The sequence below is a fragment of the Lissotriton vulgaris genome, chromosome 3_1 (assembly GCF_964263255.1).
Source record: "Lissotriton vulgaris chromosome 3_1, aLisVul1.2, whole genome shotgun sequence".
Classification (NCBI taxonomy): Eukaryota; Metazoa; Chordata; class Amphibia; order Caudata; family Salamandridae; genus Lissotriton; species Lissotriton vulgaris.
This window is the reverse complement of record NC_141689.1, coordinates 1894169920-1894187937: the sequence shown is the minus strand read 5'-3', so window position 1 is coordinate 1894187937 and position 18018 is coordinate 1894169920.

Here is an 18018-nt window from a genome sequence, read left to right as displayed (position 1 = left end):
TGCCTCTACTTGTGTCTAACTCCAATAATCAAGTTTTATACTTGCTAAGATACCGTGTATTGTAAACGTTGGTTTTATCAGATGATCGCATGTTCAGCTAGATATTATAAAGTATCGGACATAGTCAGAGTTTAAGATGCCCTTTCAACTTGTACGCATCAACTCAAGGTACTGCTGAAAATATTGGGGTCATGTTGTAGTATCAAACTATCTCCGCTTGTGTCCGGCTCAGATATAGTTGATCACGAGACCTCAGATGTAGCATGTTAGTACTAATTCATTTTGTAAGTTATTCCCTTCTCCACCCATATATTTTCATGAAACGGACGTGAGGATACAGTAGACCTCCGCTTTAGCGTTTTATGGTTAAAGGTATTAGGTAGGCATTTATAGAGATAGTATTATAAAGGAGAATAACGGTAGGCATCATTGTCTTGTTAAAAGTTTTGTATATTGTCTGGTTTTGAGCCTCACGAGGTGGTGATATTTTGTCGGGTATATTCTGAGGGTTTAAAAAACAATAAACACCGATGCTATGGGTGCAATGTTAGACTGATCTCGGCATTCTCGAATATGAGGTAATGTTGTGAAGATGAATGACATTTGGGCATCATCTTATTGTTAAGACAGTTGGCATCTTATTTGTCATAATACCTCACAAGTTGGTATATTATACTGGTGTATGATGAGGGTTATTGGTCACTAAACGTCAATACTGTACAGGAATGTGTTGTATTATAAAGACATCCAAGGGATATCCTCATTGAGGCCTGCCTTGTCAGTGTTTAATCTGTACACCCACTTCTGTTCTTTTTTGAAGAGGTGTTTCGATACATCTGTAATGTGGGCTGGGATATAGGGTTGCTCCAGCACTGTCCATTGGAAATCTGTTGGTTTATGTCCCACTTCTATGGAATGGTTTGTTAGTCGGGTCGCCTGCTTCTTGCAACGGATTGTGCTTTTATGCTCAGAAATCAGAGTTTTGATTTTGCGTGTTGTCATCCCGACATATCTTAAGGAGCATGGACAGGTGATTAGATAGATTAAATTACTGCTATTGCAGTTTGTGAAACGTCTTTGTTCCCATGCTCTACTAGTTCCTATGTCAATGCTGGTTGTTTTTTTTGTTTGTGGGCATGCCGCACAATTCCCACAGGGATGGTGTCCTGTCACTGCTGGCATGTCCCAATGTGTGCCCACTTGGTGGATGTCTTCAGAACGTGGTCTTGTGTGTATTAATTGATCCCTGATACTCGTACCTCTTTTAAAAGCAAAAAGAGGTTGTTTTAAAGTGTCTGGACCAGTATTTAAGATCTTCCAATGTTTTTTGATTATGCGTTGAATTGCATTGGATCTGGTGCTGAAGGTGTTGACACATGTCATCCGTTCATCCTGTCTCTTGGGTGGTGCAGGTTCCAGTAAGGCTTCCCGATTGTTATTGGAGGCTCTCTTTTTTGACATACGAACAAGTTTCTTAGGATATTCTCTTTCTAATAGTTGGTTTTCCAGGTCTTTAGCGTGCTTGTTAAAGCTCTCTTTCGTAGAGCAATTGCGTTGCACACGCAGAAATTGGCCAAAGGGAAGGTTATCACGGAGTGATTTAGGATGACAACTTCTGTATTGTAGGAGTGAATTCCGAGACATGGGCTTCCTGTAAAGCTCGGATCTTAATCCTTCCGGAGCTGCAGTGATTAGAAGGTCGAGGAACGCAAGTGAGTGTTGATTGTGTTCTACAGTAAACCATACAAAATTGTTACGGTTATTCAACCATTCATGGAAGCTCATCAGATCCTGTTCACTGCCTCGCCATACCACCAAGATGTCATCAATGTACCTCTTCCAAACCCGTACAGATGTTAGATACGGGTTTGTTGCATTTAGTACGTTGTCTTGCTCAAATTTATGCATGTAGATGTTAGCCAAGCTAGGAGCAAAAATACTGCCCATGCTGGTACCTGATGTCTGTAGGTAATACCTCTCTTCATATTGGAAGAAGTTCTCTTTCATGGCTATTGATGCTAAGTCCATTATTAGAGAGACGGGTGTGATCGAGTCCAAGTCATGTGCACCTAAAAGTTCTTCAATCACCTCGAAGGTTTCATCCTGGGGGATGGAGGTGTACAATGACTCCACGTCAAATGACACCAAGAAGTCCGATGAAATATCGAAGTCAATCTCTGGAAGTAGTCTCAACAAGTCTTTGGTGTCTTGTAGATATGTTGGCATTAGTCGCACCATAGGTCTCAGGAATGCGTCTACAAAGTTGGAGAGCGGTTCTAATAGAGAACCAATTCCCGAAATTATAGGGCGGTCAGGTGGCGGCCGCGGTGCTTTATGAATTTTCGGAAGTATGTAGAAGTATGGCATTATCGGATGCGTTGTGCGTAGAAATACAGATTCATTTGTGGTTATCCAACCCTCTGAAAGGGCTTCTTCCACCAGATGGCCAATCCTTATGGTCAATCTCGGTGTAGGATCTAAATCGAGTTTAACTAATCCCAAGCAACCTTGTTGTAAACATATTACGTCTGCTTACGCGGCTGCAGCACCTCCCCATGCAGCACAGATGTCTGCTAGGTGTACCGACGGGCAGGTAAGCAGACGCCATGAAGATATATTTCTGTATAAACGAAGATAACAGTGCATACTTTGTTTGGCTTCTGAAACTTCAGGAGAGTAAAAACGGGTTATTAAACAGATCGATATTTCACGATCTTGTTCTCTTCACAAAACAGACCAGGGACTTCACAATCTGTCCAGTTTTGAAATAATGAGCATGGCAGAAGTTGTCATTATCGTGCACCGCGAGTTAAACAATGCGGATGGATTAACAAAATATACACTTGGTAATATTACAAGAGCTAACGTTAACAACTCGAGACAGGAATGCCCAAGCCCCATAGTATAACTATCGACAAAGTATTAACATTGTCGACGGTTCACTTAGATTAAACAGGGCATAAAAAAGCATCACATGATGATATCGCGAAAGTGATGAAACCAATGAGCCGATATATTGATGCAATATGATGACGAAGTGTAAGAATGCTAGCTTGTAAGAACTACTGATGGAAGTTCCACAGACCCACATATCTGTGTATAAATTGGAGTGCTTTCCTGTCTGGCTCTCGCCAGGTTTTGAAATTATGACTCTATATACCTATCTTTTCTACATTTTAGAGCGGTGCACTATCTTCCTGAGCTGTTGCCAGGTGAGGAGAAGCACGTTCCGCTTGAACCTTAGGTGAGTTAGAGGACATGGTAAAAGGGTAAATCGACCCCATACTATGAGCTATTAAATTGAATGAAGCTCATGATAATAGATGACTTATACTAATGAAAGTAATGTTATTCTATTTTTGTATGTGTCTTTGTCTATGTTGTCTGATGACTTGCGTACCTGGACATCCCCTGTACATATAGGAGGACTACCAGGAGTGAACAGGTGATATCTGTATCAACTTTATTGTATTTTCTTTCTAAGCAGTAGCAAGATATATAGGTCCTGATGAAGCGGTAGATACCTTGTGGATCTATAAACATCCGCAGAAACATGTCGACCAATACATCTGGTCAGTAGTTATTTGCTAAACGAACTGACTTTTTTGCACTGAATTGTTTTTAACATTGGAAGTGGACGGCACCAGAATAAAGTTGTTTGCGTTCACTCTCCAATTTTAATAGAGCACTTTTTCTTTTTCACATCTTTTTCATGCACTGCTTTCAGTTACTAACATCAGTCCTTTGTGCTGCCCCACACTTTATAGCATCAGCCACTCCCATTCATAACAACCGAGGTGGCAACAACAAAGATTCTCCACTTTGGGAAGTGGTTCAAATGATGAATAGGGCGGCATAGGAGGAGTAACTGATGGATATCTTCCCATACAGTGCGATATCCTGTTGTGTGCTCTACTAATACATCTCTAGTAGACACTAAATCATCTTTGACACATAGATTCATTGTTGACCCACAGGTACTCTTTTTGTATTTCATGACAAAAAACTACTCACTCGTGATGTTAACAAAGGGGTTCAGCACAAGAACAGGGTGAATTGACTATCTGCAGTGGCCAAGTCTCCACTATTGTATGTAAAGTAGTTCAGTAATCGGGCAACAGTCAATCTGCAAGTAGACGAGCTGGGGTATGCATTGCCCATTTAGCATTGTAGCAGGGAGGGTGGAGCGGGGTTTAATTTGGGCAAAGGTTTTTGTTATCTAGGGGTTTTCAATGACTAGTTACAAACTCAGGGGTGGATCAAGAAGTACAAATGTCATCCAAGCCTAAAAGAGTCATTTAAGGGTGAGAGTAGTTTGAGGCAGGGAGGGAAGGGGCTGCGAGGGAATCACTACGCTATGGCAAATCACAAGACCTCTCAGAAACTGATAAAGATATGGTCCTGGAATATTAACGACTTTAACAATGGCTAAAACCTACTATTGCACTGCAGCTTATTAAAAGACATCCCCCGATGTCCTGCTACAAGAGACCCATCTCCTTGGGTACCAGGGCAGGGCCCTAAACAGAGTGGGCTACACCCTACTAGCACATGCAGGATGCACGTACGTTTCCATGGGAGCCGGCATATTGTGCAAGGCGTCCCTCCCCTTTATCCAAAATAAATCTTGGAGCCGTTGGGGGGATACGCAGTGATAAGTGGCCAATGTGAGGGAAGAATACAGACCTCTGTTCGATATAGGCCCCTCCTAGTCTCCAATTCGCCACATACGAGGTTGTGGGTCCTCTACTACTAGAACTCCCGGAGGACTGACTGGTGGTTGGAGGCGACATGAACAACATTGTTTCAGTCAACCTGGATGTCCTGGGGGGAGCTACAATGAGATGACGATTAGGGCCACTAATGGAATTCATCTGAACCATGGGCCTTTGCGACATATGGAGACACCAATACCCCCTGATTAACAATATACCCAAAGCACAACCTTGCATAGATGCCTTTCCAGATTAGAATACATTCTAACACAGTCCTAGGGTCTGGGAGAGTTTCTCACATAGCACAAGGTGTGTCAGACCATTCCCTGGTCAAAGTGGAGCTGGGAGGCCCTCAGTGAACCACACCCTACCTCCCAAAATTGACCCCTGGTATCTCAAAGACTGGAAAATCTAACTAGATGTTGATTAAATGAGCCAGGCAATTTTTTGAAGAAAATGTGGATTCTGTAGCTTCGACTGTGACACATTTAAAGTAGTTATTAGGAGTCAGGTTCAGGCACAAATCCGTTTGTCAAAAAAGGAAAAAAAGCTTCAAGGCCTCACGCTATAGGCAGCCATTTCCAAATTAGAAACCAAGGCGGTGGAGGGAGGAGCAGGGAACGCAGAGTTATCCTCTTCCGAGAAGACAGAGGCAGACTGTGTAGAGTTCTCTGTGACATAACTCTCCCAGCATTGTCCACTGAGGATTGCGTGATGTTGGAAGAGGACCCGTCAGTAGAGGAAATTAAAGGGGTAACCCTCCTATTACAATCAAGAAAGGCAGGGGGGCCAAATGGCCTACCGGTAGAACTATTCAAATGTATGCTTGACAAAATGGTAGACCACCGCCTTGCCATGTTCGATGGGACCAAGGAGGGTGCTCTCCCCTGCGATCAAAGAACGGCTGTGGTCGTAGTAATACCCAAAGAGGGCAAACCACCGGTGGAATTTGGGTATTACCGCCCGATATCGCAACTAAACTATGAAACCAAAGTAGTAGCCAAAGTCCTATCAATCCATCTCAGTAAAGTAATTACCTCCCTCATACATCCAGATCAAGCGGGGTTTATGCCAAATTGAAGCACAAGGCTTAACCTGCACCGATTGTTTGGGATCCTCCATAAAATGACTACACAAACATCATAGCGAGGCACTGAATGGCCTTTGATAGTGTGGAATGGAATTATCTTTTTGTGGTCCAGGGCCTCCTGGGCTTTGGACCTAGCTGTATTAGGTGTGAGAGGCTGCTTTATCATCAACCATTGGTGAGGGTGCGAGTGAATGCAACATTCTCACAGGAATTCGAGCTGCAGAAAGGGGCTAGATAGGGTTACCGACTGTCCCCTCCGTTATTTGTCCTGGCACTCGAGCTCTTGGGTACGACAGAACCCCCTGATTTGGGGTATTCAGGTGAGAGTCGAATGTGAGGAACGTGTCTCCCTTTATGTAGATGACGCGCTGTTGTATGTTAGAAGGCAGAGACAGTCGAGAGACAGAATACTGCAGATCTTCCAAATCTATGGGAGTTACTTAGGTTATCACATTAACTGGGACACATCTTTGTTATTCCCATTAGTGGGAGGCACACCAGTCCTGATGCAAGGTCCCCATTGAGAAAACTGGCTTTAAATGCTTGGGGATATACATAACGAGGAGCCCTCCGGATTTCTTTCGGGAAAACTTAGAGAAGCAGATGACAATATTTTCCATAGATGCCAAGCGTTGGCAATCCCTCCCGCTTACATTAATGGGCCGTGCAGCACTATTTAAGATGAGGACGCTCCCACCGCTGTTGCAGACAATTCTAAACACCCCCTATAAGATACCTAATTTAGTTTTCCAAAAATTCAACGCTGAACTACAGGCTTGCATCCCACTCATTGCTCTACATAAACTAAAAAGAGGAGTCTATGAAGAAGGAGTAGCCGTACCAGACACCAAAGCTTATTACTGGGCCTCCCAACTGGCGTGTGTGAATGACTGGGCCCTCAGCAACAGATCGGAACCAGCCTAACAGGTAGATAGGGTAGCAATGGGACCCAGGGATGTCCCTCCATACTATATGACAAAGGTTGAGAGACCTACCACCACACACCCAAATGGTGGTGAGGGCATGGCGCGCAGCAACTAAGTTCCTGGAATGGCCTCACTCTCGGACTGTGAACATCTTCAAAAAGTGGGCCAACAAAGCAGTTTTGGAAAATGGAAACTATTGGGCATAGATAGACTGGGAAATATCTGTAGAGGACAGTCATATACGACGTTCACAACAGGAATACAAATGTGACAAGGAGATAACTTAAACTGGGACTGACCCTTACACACTACATATTCGAGGGGGTGGTCTTGGAAGACGCATCCCCTTCGGAGGATAGACTGCTGACTGACCACCTAACCGAAAAGGCAATATCACTAATATACAAGATAATCCTCAGTAATTCCCCTGACCTACTGGGCACACTTAAGACTTCCTAGGAAGATGACTTCGGCCAATTGGAGGGTGATGAATGGACAGAAGCCTTACAGGGCCTGCGGAAGGTGGCTATACAACCCAGATTCGGTCTGATTCAACTAAAGGTTCTACACCGCATCTATTATCCCAGGCCGTTAGTACACAGACTGGGATGATCCGAGAGAGGACTATGCCAGAGAGGATGCGGGCAAGGTGGGACCTTCTTCCACCTGTTGTGGGAATGTCCAATGATACAACTATATTCAAGGCCTCCTGGGGTTGGTGTTGGCCGAGCTGTGTGCCAGGTGCAATTTTGGCCACTTTTGTTACAGTGGTTTCGATATTTCAAAACCGGCCCCCGGTAACAAAAGCGGCCTCCCAGGGGCCCAAAACCTGCCCCTACCTTGGCAGCCCACAGGGAAACGCCCAGTGCCTGCTAAGGCCAGTTTGGCAACACTATGTTTGTCCAAAATAGCGGAAATCATGGCCAAGTTGGTGGGATCTGGCGACCCGATGGAGCCCAAATAGTTCATATTGATGATTTTAGGCAAGGAAAATTGGCCACGGTATACAAGACACTGGCCGCAGTGATCATACATGCTAATAGATCCGATTCAGGCGGGAGACTCGCGATTTTTCAAGTCAGAAATTGCTTTATTTTAGCTGTCTTACTGAAATTGCATTTCCTTCAATAGAAATAAATGGGAAAATTACATTCTCCCGATTTCCATTTCAAAATGTCCCACTTCAGCTGTCCTAAAATGTTGGCAAGTATGGTAGTGATTGCTAAGCGTAATATCGCGAAGTACTGGGGAGCAACTTAACTCTCCCCCTCCCAGGAGTTGCACTGGAAAATTGACTGAGACTTGTGTCAACAAGCGGAGCATACCATTTATTTAAGTAGAGGCTGCCACAAGAAATGGGAGAAAATCTGGGGACCATGGCGGAAATATCGGGGTCTGTAGGTAAGAAGTCGGGGGGGAGTGTAGACTCCAAGTATAATGTCATCCTGCAAATTATTCTGGACCTATTCTTACAAATCAAATTGTAATAAAAGTTTGGCTCCTTTTTCCTAAACTAATTATGTATCTGACAGATAGTTTACGGAGCGCAAAAAAATAATCCAACACCAATAAATTAAAGTAGGAAATGTTTTAATGATTAAAATGACATCAAAACTACAAAACTCCAATGTAGGGAACCAGAGACATACATTTTCAAAGAGTAAACTGCGCTTTCTAGCGCCAAAAAGTTAAAAGTGCCACCTGCAGCTATCTGGACGCACCAGGCCGGGACCAACGTGAAGGAGGGTGGGTCTGATGCACTTGCGGGTTTGCACCTGGCAAAACTTTACCTTCAGACATAGTCACTTTTTTGGTCCTTTATCTCTCGACATCAAGCAGGTTTCTCCAGCATGTTTGGAGTTGACGATGGTGGCTTGGTCCACCGGGGCATCTCAGTAAACTCTTGGAGGTCTTGTTGATGATGCAAAGCTCCGGAGTATCTTCCATAATAATTTTAGCATGGGTCATATCTATTTAAACATTGGTCATATTCATTTCAATAGATGCAATATTAATTTTATTGCGTATCATATTCATTTTAAAGCATATATTCATTTTGACAAATTTCATTTTAATTTCAGCATTGGTCATATTCATTTTATGGCATGTTGAATTAATTTCAAAGAGGCTCATTCATTTCAATGCGTGTTATATTCATCTTAGCATGTGTCATATTCCTTTCAATGAAAGTTTCATTCATATTAACACATCTTATATTAATTTTAAAATGAATCATATCCATTTCAAAACATATATTCATGTCAATGATTATCATATAACTTTCAAATTAAGACGTATTCATTTTGATAAATGTCATGCCATGTTCATTTTAACTTTACTTATATGCATTTTAAAACATGTCAAACTCATTTCAATAAAGCTTATATTCATTTCAACTTATGTTATATTAATTTTAATATGTGTTATATTCCTTGTAATACATGCCATATTCATTTCAGTGGATGTAATATTAATATTACCACTTGTCATATTAATGTTAACATGTCATATCCATTCCAAAATAAGTAATATTATTTTTGATGTTTATCATATTAATTTCAAAGCATGTCATATTCATTTTGCCACAGGAAATTTTAATTTCAGCATTGATCATATTCATTTTCAAACCAGTTGCATTACTTACAATGGGACTAATATTCATTTCAACACGTCACGTTCATCTTAGCATGTGACATATTCCTTTCACTGGATGTCATATTCATATTAATACTTCTTATTTTAATGTTAACACGAGTCATAACTATTTCAACACATATTTTCAGTGCAAGCCATATGCATTCTGATAAATGTCATGTTCATTGCAACATTACTCATATCCATTTTAAATCATGTCAAATTAATTTTAATAAAGCTTATTTTTATATTAACACATGCCATATTCATTTTAATATGTCATATTCCTTTCAATCAATGTTACATTTATTTCAATGAATGTCATATTAGCATTTGTCATATTCATTTTAAGATGTAACTTACCCTTTTTAATATATATCATTCATTTGAATATAGATAATATTATTTCAATTAATGGCATATTACTTTTGATGAATGACATGAGAATTTCCGCTGTGGTCGTACTCATTTTATGGCATACCAAATTCAATTCAATAGGGTTTATATTAATTACAACAAAAGCCATGTTTATTTTTAAAAAAATTATATTCATTTCTGTATACCTCATATTCATTGCAATTTTGGTAATATTAATTTCAGAGCAATTCATATTCATTGCACCATGTGTAATGTTAATTTCAGTGTATGTATTATTATTTTCAATGTGCCTCATATTTTCAGAATATAACATTCTTTTCAGTAATTTATATTCATGTCAATCTGTCATATACATTTCAATGTATGTCATATTCATCTTGGCATATGTAGGTCAATTCAAGACAAATCCCATTTTTCTTGATGCTTATTGTATTCATTTCAGTGATTGCTATATTGTTTACAGTGAGGGCCATTTTCATTTTAGTTTGGCTGATATATATTTCAGTACATCGCTCATTCAATTCGGAGTGTGTGTTATTCATATTAATCACTAAATAGCATATTTGCTCTGCCAGGGTTCATATCTGTTTAGACAAATGTTACATTCATCTGGTGTGTCTCAAAATTATTTTGCAGCACCATGTATTTCAGGAGGTGTTATATGGGGATCTGTAATTTTGACGTGACGGCTTCCCATAGTAAAGCTTACTTTGTAGCTTTTTGGGAGTTGGCGGAAGCCTGGTTTTGTTATGGGTCTCTTACTTAGTAAGTGAAATCTTTTTGAGGTAGGAAACTGCTTGTATGATTTTTTTTGTTGTTGTATATTTTCAGTTCAATGAAGGCGTGATTTTTCATTCACTGTGGATCAATGTTGTGGGGTATTATTGGGTGTTGCCCATTTTTTCTGCTTTTGGCATTTGAGTTGTCACATTTAGTTTGTTGTAGTTTATTGTTTTTTTTATAATTTCCGGCTGAACAGGAAAATTATGGGCCATTCTAGAAGAAACCCGGTGACGTACTGTGCTGCTGCTGAGGAAGCTGCTCGACTGACTGTCATGCTAATTATATAGGTGGTGGAGGATGAGCGAGACAGAGAAGTTAAAAAACAAGAGGAACAAGCATTTGCAATGCAATCAGTCTTGCATTTGTGAACCTTAGAGCTATTGGCGTTATAAATGACTATGGGAGGGATGGGTGGAAAAAGAGGCGAGGAGGCTTAATGTGTTTCTTAATTATGGCTTGTTTTATTGTTATGACAGTTTAAGGGGTTTGTCTGAATGTTTTATTGCCAATGAAATAGTCTTTTCCAACTTTCTTTTTTCTCTCTCTCCTTTCAGTTTGTCCATGTCACCCAGGAGGGTGTCACTGGGAGGCTCCAAGTAAAGGAAGAAGGTAGAAGTAAGTAAATATTCTTCGATCTGACTTTGTCAGGATAGATACCTTCACCACACCTGTGAAAATGTGCGAGCTCAGCCTAGTTGTAGTATAGTGAAACTAAGACTTAAGGGGGGGGATAAAAACAGAGAAAGAACCTTCCAAACTTAATTACTACTCTAGTTGATCCCTGTTTCTTACTGAGATTCTATTATTTTATGAAACTTAGGAAAACTATAACCATTCCAGTTGGTAATAACCTTTGGTATTTTATAGATATTTTTAGATGTCTGAGGTCCTGACAATTTCTAGTCTCACCTTTCGGTATTAGTATACCTTTTCTGTGGCGGTACCACACAAAAAAACAAGGATTCAAGCATCTATTCTTCTTATGACGTAATTCAGGTCAGCACCATGTATATGCCCCTGGGTAAAAGCCAGCACTGATATGCTAAAGAAAGTAAATAGGCAAAGAAAACTCACAGAGAAAGTTCCCCATCCCGCTCCCTGGGTTACCTAGTTCAACCTGACCTACCCTGTTCAGTTTCCCCCCCGATCCCACATACAGTATCTGCTGCAGCTCTCCTGAGTTGTAGCAGCTTATGAGCATCCTCCGCTGGTGTCCAGCACTCTTCACTCCATTCCTCAGACATGCCGTTGGGTCCCTTGTCTTCAGTCCTTGGCTCACCTGGGCAGTTGCTCCCAGAATCCTCCAGCCAATCGAACACAGACGTCTCACTCTCCACGTCTTAGGGGTGTCTCTCACCGTTTCCAGGATCCTCAACTTCCTCTCTTCATGATTGGCGGTCTTCTTATCTCCATCTTTGGAACTCCTCAATTGGCTCCCATATTCATTGGCTCCTCCTCCTGCTTGCATAGGACAAGGATAGTCTATTTTTAGTTTTGTGATATTTGTTCAGTCTTCTCTTTTTTTCCTTTTGCCTCGGAATAGACTGGATGGCATCAATAGAGACTATGATGAATTAGAAGGTAAAAAGGAGGGTGTCTCATCGGGGTCACCCTGACTTTCTTCACATTCCCCTTCCCTAACTTTTTTTGCCTGCAAGAAATGAATCGGGTGGGTATTTGGACAAATAGTCTGTGTTGGCTTGTTTCCTTCCTTTTCTATGATAAGTGGTGAACCAGAAAGTTTGCACCACCAGGAACCAACGTAAAATGTGTTCATTGTTTCCCTTATTGCGAGACAACCATTGTAAGGGAGCATTATCAGTGTATAGGGTGCATTCTCTGCCCTCAAGGTAGAATCTTAGAGACTCAATGACCCACTTAATAGCTAGTATCTTTTTCCACTACTGCATAAAAAAACATTTCACGTGGAAATAATTTGTGGCTGATATAAACGATGGGTCATTCTCGCCCTTGATTGTCCAACTGTGATAACCCAGTCCTCGATCCACTTTCAGAGGCACTTGTTTGTAATATAAAAGGTTCAGTATAATAAGTTCTAAGCAGTACAGGTTTAGAGGTAAGAATCTGCTTCAATTGTTGAAAAGCCTGTAAAACTGATGGAGTGGGGTTGCGGAGTCTTCTGTCAACCTGGACATTTTTCGATAAGAGATTCTTCAAGTGGGCTACCACTTGTGAAAACTTTGAGATACATTGTCTATAGTATCCTAAGATACTGAGAAAGGCCATAAGATCATTTCTGGTTTCGGGAAATGGTAATTGTGAGATGGCGGACACCTTTTCATCTTGAGGTTTAATACATACTTCTCCTAGAAGGTAACCTAGACATTTGGCAGAATTTACAGCTAAAATACTTTTGGTGAGATTAATGTTAAGTCACTTTCTTCTAGTGCTTTAATTACTCTAGTTAGGTGGTCTAAATGTTGGCCCCAGAATGAACTATGAATGACTATATCATCAATATAAGCTGCTGCAAATGACTCACCCGGTTTTAGTACAGAATTCATGAGTCTTTGAAATGTTGCTGGGGCTCCATGTAATGCAAAAGGGAGCACCTTAAAGTGCTATAAACCCCTGTGTGTTGAGAATGCTGTCTGTTCCTTATCTTGTTGTCTTAGGAGCACTTGCCAGTAACCTTTGCACAAATCCAGAGTGCTGATATATTGAGCCTCTCCCAGTCTTTACTCATCTAATCTACACGGGGTAGGAATCAAAGTGGGTAATTTTATCAACCTCTCTAAATTCAGTACAAAATCTGATGGACCTGCTAGGTTTTGGGACAATTCCTATGGGAGAATTCCATTCTCTAGTGGAAAGTTCTATTATTCCCATTTGTAACATTTGATGGACTTCTTTTTCAATTGACTATCTTCGGATTCTGGTATGTGGTACGGTTGTAACCCACCTTTTGCACCAGAAGAGTATGTACACATGTTCTCTCTGTGATGTTCTTCCAGCTGTTAATAAAAAAACTTTCGGGAAAGGTTGTAAGCAATCATCAAGTTCTTTCTTTAGGGAAGGTGACAATTCAGGATCCATACTTTCTTCATACAGGGGTGGGGACACCTCCACTTTTCCCAACAGGGTCTCCCTAGCTCTTTCCCATTTTTCAATATATTAATGTGGACTATTTGGGTATTTTGTCTTTCTGGATTTATTTATAAATAATAGGTCACTGCGGTTACCTTTTCTATGACTCTATATGGTCCTTGCCATTGCCCTAACAACTTGTGATTGGAGGTGGTCATCATCAATAGCACCAAATCTCCTTCTACCAGGGATTGTTCCTTAGTCTTCTTGTCATACTGCCTTTTCTGAGAGGCTTGGGTCTGTTCTAGGTGGTCTTTCACAATGCTTCGCACTGGATTTAAATGGGATTTCATACTATTTACATACTCCAATAAGGGTTTGGACTCATCCTTCTCTTTATCCCGCTCTTCTTTTGCCATATCTAATAAAGTACGGGGTTATCTACCATATAGTATTTAAAACGGAGAGTAACCCGTACTCTTTTATTGTCTACATCGGATGGCAAACAATGCTAAGAGCAACATGTCCGCCCCTCATTTTAGTTGTAATTGTTTCTTAAGTGTGGTCTTTAAAGTGGCATTATATCGTCCCATTAAACTATCCATTTTTGGGAGATAAGCAGCTGTTTGAATCTGTTTAATCCTAAGCTGTTGGCAGACCTGTTTTATAAGTTTCGAAATGAAGGGAGTCTCTTGATCAGTTATGATTTATGAGGAAACCAGACTCTGGAAAAAATATTATTTGCTTTAGCTACTTGAGTGGTATTAGGTTGTTTTAACACTACTGCTTCGGGAAACCTGGTGGCATGGTCCACCAAGAATATCACACAGCAGCACCCAGTATGAAAAAGTAGAAGTGGTCCTATTATGTCTATACCTACATGAGAGCAGGGTTCATCTATTACTGGAAAAGGTCTAAAGGGGACTCGTGTTGGTAATGACCAAATGTTTTCCTGACAAATAGGGCATTCTTTACAGTACTTCTGGATCCGATGATAAACCCAAGCCCAAAAAATGTTGTCCAGTATAGTTTTCTCTGTTTTCACAACCTCTAGGTGACTTCCTAACAGATGGCTATGGGCCAAAAATAAAAACCTTTTCCCTGAATTTCTGTGATACTAAAAGTTGTAAAGGTTGCGTTTTCTCTCCTTTCCTATATAGCACTCCCTTCTGTATATAGAATTGTGGACCTACTTGTTAGAATCTTCTGCTTTATTAGCTCTGTTCCACAACTCGCATACGGTTGGGTCCTCTCTCTGAGCTGTGTTCCCATATAGTATCAATCTTAGAACTGGATAAAGTTACTTGGAACAAGTTTTTCTTCTCTTGTCTTCTTTGCTTTCGACTTTTCCTGGTGGCCATTCACGATCTTGAAGTTGAGAAAAAGGGGCTGTTTCCCTCCATTCCATCTCTTCCTTCCATGTATCATGAACCAGGCTGTACAGGTGGGGATTTTATTTTTTATTTTATTTATTTTTAGTGTTTTATAGAGTGCGAACTTGACCCGTGAGGGTATCGGAGCGCTTTACATGGTATTCAAGGTCAACAAACCAACTTAAAAATGCAGAGAAATACAGAACTATGCAAAAGGTTGGAGGGGCAGCGGTGTTGGATGTGGGAAAAAGGGATACACGTGAATGATTATAATCATAGTTAGAGACAGTGAAAACAGAGGCCCACATATTCTTTGCGGGATAATTAGTGATCAGGGGAGGAGGCAATAGTCTTAGCTTCATCCGGAAGCGATAGTCTTAGATTCATCAGGCAAAATGTGGCGGGTGAGGGCAGGCATTAGACAAGGAATTTAGCCATGAGGAAGGTTTTGGCCTCCTTGTTGAAGCGTGCAAGAGAAGGGATTTTTTTGATGTCAGGTGGGAAAGAGTTCCAAATTCTTGGTGTGGTCCCAGTGAACGCCCTAGTGTAGGTTCTTTTTTTCTGAAAAAAGGCAGGTTGGAGTGAGAGGTTTCTGGCGGACCGGGAATTTCTGCTTCCTCCAGATACCACTAGTTTCTATGCCAGATAGGCAGGGGAGTTTGTGCATAGGGCCTTGTGTACCCTGCATGCCAGTTTCAACTGGATTCTGGCTTCTAGCAGAGCCAGTTCAGCACTTTCATATGTGGAGAGATGTGGTCGAATTTTCTGGTGCCAGTGAGTAGTCTGGCGGACGCATTGAGGCAGGCTTTTAGAGGTGCTAAAGAGATCTTGGGTAGACCGGTAAGGGTGGAACATCCATATTCCAGTCTAGAGATGACTAGAGCTTGAACTGCCATTTTTAGGTCAGGAGCATCGATGAAAGGTTACTGCTTCCATAGGTAGCTCAGGTGGAATCTGGCTGCTTTGACCATCGAGTTGATGTGGTCTCGCATGTTCAGGTTACAGTCAAGGATTATGCCCAGGTATTTGGCAGAGTCCACAATGGTTGGCGGGCAGTTTAGGGCGGTGATGGCCTTGCTCCACTTCTGAATCTCCGGTCGGCTTTTGAAGGGGAGATTAGGATAAATTCAGTTTTCTTTGCGTTGAGTTTGAGTTGGTTAGCGGCTAGCCATTGGACAGTCAGTTTCAGGGTCTCATTCAGGCAGAGGATCTCCTCGAGCGCAGAGATATTGATGTATATTTGGGTATCATCCGCGTACATATGGTAAGAGATATTGGCGGTGCGAAGAACTTCTGTAAGTGGCTCTAAGTAAAGATTAAAGAGGGTGGGGCACAGGGTTGAGCTTTGGGGGACTCCAACCGTGACCGAGTGGGAGCTGATAGGTTGCCCTTGATGAGGAATCTCTGAGAACGGTTATGAAGGAAGGACCTGAACCATTCTAGGACCACACCATCCAGGCCCATTCTGAATTTAGGGCATTCGAGTAGTTTGTCATGGTTGACCGTATCGAAGGCGGAGGATAGATCTAAGAGTATTAGAAGGCAGGTTTTGCCTTGGTCTAGGGCTTGGAGGGCATCATCAACAATGTGGAGCAAAGTGGTTTCACTGCTGTGTCCCGGTCTGAATCGAGATTGGAAGTCATCAAGTAGGTGGAAGTTGTTGATGTGGTGGCTTAGTTGCTGTTGTACACATTTCTCCAATACTTTGGCTAATAGCGGGATATTGGAGATAGGTCTGAAATTGTCAGGAGAGGCTGGGTCCAGTAAAGATTTTTTTAAAGATAGGGAGGACTTGGCCGGCTTTCAAGGGGTCCGAAATCGAACCCTGCTGGAGAGAGGCTTTGATTATTACAGTCCAGCAAGGAACGATGGATTGGGAGGCAGCAGCTAGGCAGTTGGAAGGTAGCGGGTCATTGAAACGGTTGTTTGGGTTCAAGGTAGATAGGATTTTGGAGATGGAGTCTTCATCATAGTATTCAAAGTCAGTCCAGAGGGCTTGGTTTTTAGGAGAGGCCATAGGGAGTGGTGCGGAAGAGGGGGGCAGTTCCGGGAAGGCTTGAGAGTAAGTGGCAGCATTTAGTTCAATTCCTAATGTGATTTTATCTGCGAATAAAGAGGATAATTCTTCTGATTATATTAGGGATTTGAAGGATTCTTTCAGTGTTTTGGGCAGTTTATTTGATTGGTGTTTGACCAGGTCAAATAGCTTACGGGGTCTACTCTTGGCGTTCTCCAATTCCGATCTGAAGTATTCTTTTTTTGAGTTGAGGATGTGTTTGTTGTAGGAGTTTCTCGTCTGGCGGAGCAGTTTTAGATGGAGCCGCCGATGCCCCGGATCCTGTTGCCCGTGTAGCGCCATTTTTCTCTCCTAAATTGATTTGATGCTTACCTGCACCTCCTTCGGAGGACCTGTTCTGGGCTTCCCTTAGAATTTTAACGTCCCGGTTTTACTCTTGAACTGACCGTGTGACGACCTCCCCATGCAGCATTCTTAAATTGTGATATCCATTTCCCTGCTTTGAACTAGGCCACTCCACCGTGGATTCCCACAGACCGGAATACCCTACATTCCTTGAACTCTCACGTATTCCTTCTGTCGTCCCTTCATTGTTTATCGGCTGATAGCCTGCTCTGCCCCATAGCAATCTGCTACCTGAATCTCTCTTTTGTATTAATTTGTACTGCCCAGATACCCCACCTCTGTCCCAGATGAGACACATGCCCTGATGAAGGTGAGACCTCTTGTAGGTCGCACACCGAAACGTACGTTGTCACAACGACAATAACCTGGCGAAGTCTATCTCAACTGTTTTTTCTTTCGTGTGCCTCGATTGCCATATCACCTTGAGGAAGACATCCCTCAGTGTTTATTATTGTAATGCACATTGTGTGACTATATATAGTTTGTTTGTTTTCTTCTGCAAAGCTTGGACTGCCATCCATCAGCGAGACAAAATAACAGTGTATTTAGCAAGATTGTCTAGCTCCTTGCTTTCCGTTTCATTTAGACTTATATGTCTTCGCCTTTCTGTAATTTTTAGATTTTTACTTAGCTTGAATGAATGAATCCT